Source organism: Acinonyx jubatus, chromosome D4 (genome assembly GCF_027475565.1).
Source record: "Acinonyx jubatus isolate Ajub_Pintada_27869175 chromosome D4, VMU_Ajub_asm_v1.0, whole genome shotgun sequence".
In the NCBI taxonomy this organism is placed as follows: domain Eukaryota; kingdom Metazoa; phylum Chordata; class Mammalia; order Carnivora; family Felidae; genus Acinonyx; species Acinonyx jubatus.
Genome location: NC_069391.1, coordinates 50,972,918 through 50,979,985, shown reverse-complemented (window position 1 = coordinate 50,979,985; position 7,068 = coordinate 50,972,918).

Below are 7,068 nucleotides of genomic sequence, written 5' to 3'. Positions count from 1 at the left end.
TAGGACAAGAGTGACCACAGGATCTCAGCTTCAGCCTGAGTTTTCCCATTTCAACATTTTCCCAGTTGTGTGGCTATGTAATGCTACCACATGTTCTTGCACTGTAAACAGAAGCGCACCACACCTGGGATGTCCTGAAACAGGACGAATTGAAATTTTATGTAAGAAGAATGATTTGAAATAGAGAAAGAATATTTCCTGAAGTCCTGTAGTGAATTCTGAATGTAGCCTGGGTAACGTAACATGTAAAAGAGAAAAATTGGTTCTGGACAGAGGGAGAGGGACTAAAAGAGAGAAGGCAAATGAAAGATGAATTGGGACTTGTAAAAGGACAGGGACAAGGATTGGGATAGAGAGGGAGAGGAACTGGAATCAAGGAAGGAATTATGGAGCTGAGCTGCCTTCCTTTTGACAGGCTCTTTAGACCATGCATGTGCCCAACAGAGAAAAAGGGTACAGCACCTGCCACCAGGGCACAGCACACAGGTAGAGAAAGCTGCCAGTTGATAGCAGCTTTCTTGTAACCTATAAGCCCACCGGACCACTGATATGCCCTGCATGCCTGGAGAACCCAGAAAGGCAAACTGCAAACTGGAAGTTTGCTCCACTCAGGGCCTCTTCACATTGTCCCAAATATTTATATTCTGCCCTGCTTCTCGTCTTTATCTAGTTACCTCTGCTAATGACCATGGTGTTCCTTGATTGAATTTGGTTTCCATGACTTGGCTCTAATGCTTGCTGAGGAGGCTCAAAAACCATTTCTCCCTTTAGTTCCTGATGGTAACCCCATCCCAGCTTTAGCACTTGCTCTTAGAATGGTGGTTGACTATAAGTCTGGCCACTAAACTAAGTCTTCCTTTCTAGTGTACTTGATTGTATCTCCTCTGTCCTTCCATGATTTGAAAGTGTTGTTGTTTTAACATTGAGTCTTTTGAAGAGGTAATTCTTTATTGTCTACACAAACACCACTATGGTAATCATTACTTTAGCAGCTACTGTCTATTGATCACTTACATGTGCTATTCATTATTTATAGCACTTAGAAAAGATAATATTCTGGGGCATCTGGTGGCTCAGTCGGTTGAGCATCCGACTTCATTTCAGGTCATGATCTCACAGCTCGTGAGTTCAAGCCCCATGTCGGGCTCTGTGCTGATGGCTCGGAGCCTGGAGCCTGCTTCAGATTCTGTGTCTCCCTCTCTCTCTGCCCCTCCCCACTCATGCTCTGTCTCTCTCTCAAAAATAAATAAACCTTAAAAACTTTTTTAAAACAAAAAAAGAAGACAGTTTTCTATATAATCAGCAGCAGTTATTAAGTCAGATTAGCTAATCAGTGTGTGTTAATAAAAAGAGGTCAGGATGTAGATGGGAGGTGAAAAAGAAGTTGCAAGGAAAGGCTGACAATTCATATCTTTAGGGAAGCCAAGGTTATTAGGTAAAAAAAACTGACTAGAAGTTCACCACAGCTAAGTTTAGTTTACGTAACATTTTGTTTAGGGAAGGAAAAATTGAGAGCTGAGGAAAAGCTCTTCTTTTACCATTTTTTTTTGTTTGTTAATATACAAACAAATTTTCTAGCTAAGAGGCTACGTTTATCAAACTCCAAGTTGTTCAAAATATAATGTCTTAAAATCAACTTGTGTACCCCAAATTAATAACCTAAACTTCCACCTTGAGAAACTAGAAAAAAAAAGTGAATTAAACCTAAAGCAGAGAAAGTAGGAAGTTAAAGATTAGAACATACATCAATGAAATGAAAAACAAACAAAATAGATAAAATCAATGAAAATAAGTTGACTCTTTGAAAAAAATCAACAAAATTAAAACGTTATCTAGACCAGTGGTTCTAAACCAGGGATGATTTTTCTCCTCAGGGTACACTTTTCAATATTTGGAGAAAATTTTAATTGTTATACCTTGGTGTGTGTGTCCATATGTGTGTGCCCGTGTGGGTGTGCTATTGGCATCTAGTGGGTAGAGGCCACAGATGCTGCTAAACATTCTATAATGCATGACAGCCCTCTCCATAATTGGGCCCAAATATCAATAGTGCTGAGGTTGAGAAACCAGAAAAAGAGAAGTCACAAATTACCAAAATCAGGAATGAAAGAGGAGACATCATTACCAACTTTACAGAAATTAAAAGGATTATAATAAAGGCATCCTATGAAAAACTTTATGGTAACAAACCAGACAATTTACAATAGGAAGATTTATAGATAGACAAAAATTAATGAAACTGACTGGAGAAGAAATAGAAAATTTGACTGGACCTGTAACAAATAATTAATTAGATTAGTAATTAAAATTCTTTCCTCAAAGAAAAGTGTAGGCCCAGATGTCTTTACTGGTGAATTCTGTAAAATATTCAAAGAAAAAAATACCAATTCTTCAAAAATTTCTCCACAAATGATAAGAAAGAATACTTCCCAGCTAATTCCAATTACCAGAAAAAGGCATCATGTGAAAACTATAGACCAATATTCCTCATGAGTCTAGGTGCAAAAATCCTCAACAAAATAGTAAAATAAATCCATCTACATATAAAAACGATTAAACAACATGACCAGGTAGGATTTCTCCCAGAAATATAAGGTTGGCTTAATATCTCAAAATCAATATGATATCATATTAATTAAATAATATGAATAAGGACAAAACCCATACAATCATCTCAATAGATGCAGAAAAAAAAATTTGACAAAATCTAACACCCATTCATGATAAAAACTTTCAATAAACTAGAAATCGAAAAAAAATGTTCTCAACTTGGTAAAGGATTCTATAAAATATACTTACTGGCAAAAGACTGCTTTCCCTCTAAAATTAGGGAAAAGATCACATATTGTATGATCCCATTTCTATAAAATATCCAGAGAAGTAAATCTATAGGGACACAAAATGGATTAACGTTTGCCCCTGGTGGGAATAGGGAATGACTGCAAATCGACACATCTTTATGGGGTGATGAAAATGTTCCAAAATTGGATTATGGTAATGGTTTCATTACTCTGTAAATTTACTATAAATCAGTGAATTGTACAATTAATGTGGGTAGATTTTATGGTATCTAAGTTAGATTCAACAAAACTCTAAAAATATCATCATGTTGGGCAGGGGGCACCTGAGTGGCTCAGTAGGTTAAGTGTCCAGCTTCAACTCAGGTCATAATCTCACCATTCCTGAGTTTGAGCCCCTCATAGGGCCCTGTGGTGACAGCTCAGAGCCTGGAGCCTGCTTCAGATTCTGTGTCTCCCTCTCTCTCTTCCCCTCCCCCACTGACACTCTGTTTCTCTCTCTCTCTCTCTCTCTCTCTCTCTCTCTCTCTCTCAAAAATAAATAAATATTAAAAAATAATAAAATAAAGAGTATCACCATGTAGGTGTGGTGTGTGTGCATACATGCGAGTGAGAAAGAGCATCTGAATTTCTGAGGGTTTGGCCCCTACACTTGGCCTGATAACTAATTAGCTGTCTCTCCTTGGAAAAATTATCACTCTAGATCTCAGTTTCTTCAACCATAAACTGGAGGGACAAGGATATTTGATTTCTAAGGTTTCTTCCATTTCTAGTGTTGTAAGTGTCTATGTGCTTTAGTGTGAACAAAATTATGGTTATGGCTCATAGGCCATGTAACCAAAGAGTAGATGCTAGGCTTCAGAGAAAGGTATTGCTCTGTACTTTAATGAGTAGGAGGCTATTAAGGGAGGACCTCTTGGAGCTCAGTTAGGGCTAGGTTATAACTTTGCCATGTGAGTGAAAACAGAGGAAGTGACTTGTTCAAGCCAAGGAGCTACAGTCAGGATGAGAATCCACTTAACTGTTCCCTAAGTCAACATCCTTTCCTAAAGGGAGGCTTTCCTTTTATATTTCTTTTAATAGGAGTTTGGGGAGGACAATCTTGGAGGGTTAGAGGCAAGAAAGAACTGTTAGGTGCCTGTACATGTGGTTTATATCTTCATGCAGGTAGATGTGAGGCTGGGTCTGAGGATGGTGGGAAGGGCATTGCTCTATATATGTCTAGTATCTTCCTTGCACAACTATAAACACATATCACCCTTTTCTACTGTCTTTTTCCATTTGTCTGCCACTGAGTTAAAGTCATCATAAGCATCAGCTTCCAGGAAAACACCTATTTATTATACAACAGATATTTTATTCCTATAAAAGTCAAAGAAACCAAAAAAAAGTCAGAGGATGGTAAACTCCTTGTAAATTCATGGCCCGATTTCACGGGTTCCACCCTGCTTTGTTTCTGGCTGTGAGCCTGTGGGTCCAGGTTCATTTACCACTCTCCATTCACTGTTTACTGCTTTCTCATTGCTCCTTTACCTCCAAGCTAGATCCCAGAGCATGACTTAGGGTTCCAATCTGTCTGCCACTTTGTGGTTATGTTGTAGGTTAAGTTCCTTGAATCTAGAGAATTTGGAAAGTTTACATTTGACTATCAGGGTAATAAAAACCCCCAAACTCATGACTAATGGTAAGCGTAGCTGCCATTTATTAAGCACTGTGTGTCAAGCAGAATGTGAAGCTCTCTATATCCCACTAATGCATTTACTTCTCAAAACAACCCATGGGACAGGCACTGTTATCTCCATTTCTTTTTCTTTCTTTCTTTTTTTTAGTGTTTGTTTATTTTTGAGAGAGAAAGAAAGAGAGCGCGACAGAGTGTGAGCAGGGGCGGGGCAGAGGGAGAAGGAGACACAGAATCGGAAGCAGGCTTCAAGCTCTGAGCTGTCAGCACAGAGCTGGACATAGAGCTCGAGCCCACAGACCATGAGCTGAGCTAAAGTCAGACACCCAACTGAGCCACCCAGGTGCCCCTGTTATCTCCATTTCTTCATGAAGTAATTGAAGCTCAGAGAAGTTAAGTAGTGTTCAGGATTGTATGAAATAAGTGATTGAGGCCCCCAAATCTATTTCTAGAGCTGAGCTCTTAATATAACCAGTGCACCATCCTGTCTCTGAATTCTACCTCATCCCAATCCAGTGTTATCCTGTATTCAAATCCCTCTTTCATACCGTTGTCAACAGACCAGCCGTCTAAACCATGGCAAGGAACTCACTACCAGCAGGGCACCCATTCCATACTTGACTTTCTGCAGCGTATACCCAACATTTGTCGTGAACTTTTACACAAATGTGTTAAGACCACATGATTTCCTTTCAAACTGGAAACAAACAAAAAACAAACAAAGCATTGTTTCCCTTTGCCTTTTGAACACCTCTCCCCCAAAATGGTCCCAGTTCTTGAACAATCTACGTGACAGGGTTTTGCATCTCCCCACTATGCAGGTAGTTCCTCTTTCTAGTTCCTATACTTCTTTTAATGCTGCCTAAGCCTTGCTTAGTGTTTGGTCGTCACATCACTTGGTTAATTACTTCAGGAAATCCATTTTTATCTCTACATGTCAAATAAAATAGATCTAGAGATTACAGCTGAGCACTTGGTTCAGACTTCGAGAAATAGTTGTTAAATGGCCTTACATATTCACTTTATTTAATTTCAGACTGATTATATCTATTTCCACTTTAGCTTCCTGATAATTTTATTCCTTGATATACTAATCCAAATTTGGGCAAAAGTTTTTTATTTTCTGGTCCTTTAAAAAAATGTCCTTTCCCTTATAGGAAGAGGAAACAAATAGACCCTTCTTGCTGTGAAGAGCCTGGCTGAGCCGTGAGGCTGAGCTGAAGGGGACATATCTGCTGTGCTCATTCCTCTCCTGACTGATTGCCAAGCTGCATATTTGACCACAGAAAATGTTGAGGAACTCTGCCCACTCCAAGTTTAGCCTTGATCTTGTTGAGCAGCAAAAATGTCTCTGTGTCAATGGCTAAAATTATCTAGTCAGGCTCTCTCTACCCCTGGCCTGCATTTTCCATCATCTGTTTATTTGCAGTGGGAAGAGATCATCTTCCAAAGTTGGTCAAAGCAGATAGATTCAACCCTACCCCCTGTTGAGGCATAATAATTTTCTAAATCTGCCTGGGGATTCAAATTAGTTCTGGATGCTTTCCTGTCACTTGGGTGGAGGGCTTGTCCCTAGCATTAATATTGATGGAGATGGAAATGATTGCTGCCTATACAGTTTTTAACTGGCACTTAAAGTTGAGTTTTAAAGCCCCACAAAGATTAAAAAAAAAGAAGAAGAAGAAGAAGAAGAAGCAAAATGCTTGCCAATTTCTGTAGTTCTTGAAGCACTCAAGCAGTAGGGTCCTCTGCGATGCCCTTAAATTGTAGGAACATTTCCCCAGCCAGGCCCCTGTCCTGTAATTCTACCTGAAAGCAATTTAATCTCTGTTTGAGGTTGTTGCCTTCTTCCTAAGGACCTACGCAGAAGGTGATTCAGTGAGATGAAATCCGAGCTGGGCCTGGCATGCCTGATTTCTAACACATGTCTAAAGCATGTATTTAGCTGTCACGGAGAGATCTGACAGTTTATGGGAGAGGTGCTATGCACAAAGGACCAGCAGTGGGCATTCCCGGCACACACCCACTCACAACATGCTGTGATCTGAGCCTCTCCTTTTCCCAGAGCCAAACACAACCTCTGTAATAAAAAAACAACCCCATTTACAAGGCACCACAATAAGCCACAACCATGGTTTTCGTTTGGGGACTCCCTACAAGGACATTGATGCATGTAGAAACAAGTAACCATAAGCAAGTTTGCTCATCAAAAGGATATTTTTCCTTCATGGGCTAACACAGTGCAGGGAATGTTTAATTCTAGTCATGGCCAGAAATCTTGGTACCAACCGAATTTCCTATCACTAGGGTTTCTCATTTGTGGGGCTGCTTTGAGGCTTGGCCCCTAAGATACTTCCTCCTGTCACTGTTGCACACTTAACAAGCATCCTCTAAGCACAGGGCATTGTACTTCATTATCTTGTTTAGTCTTCACAAATACCCTGCAAGGTAGGAATTATTAGCCTCCTTTAGGGATGGCAAAAATGAAGCTCAGAGAAGATAAATCTGCTCCAAAGCCACACAACTAGTGTGTTGGAGAACTGACAAAGTGGCAAAAAAGGCCAATAGCGCCCTCCATCTGTAAATCCCACA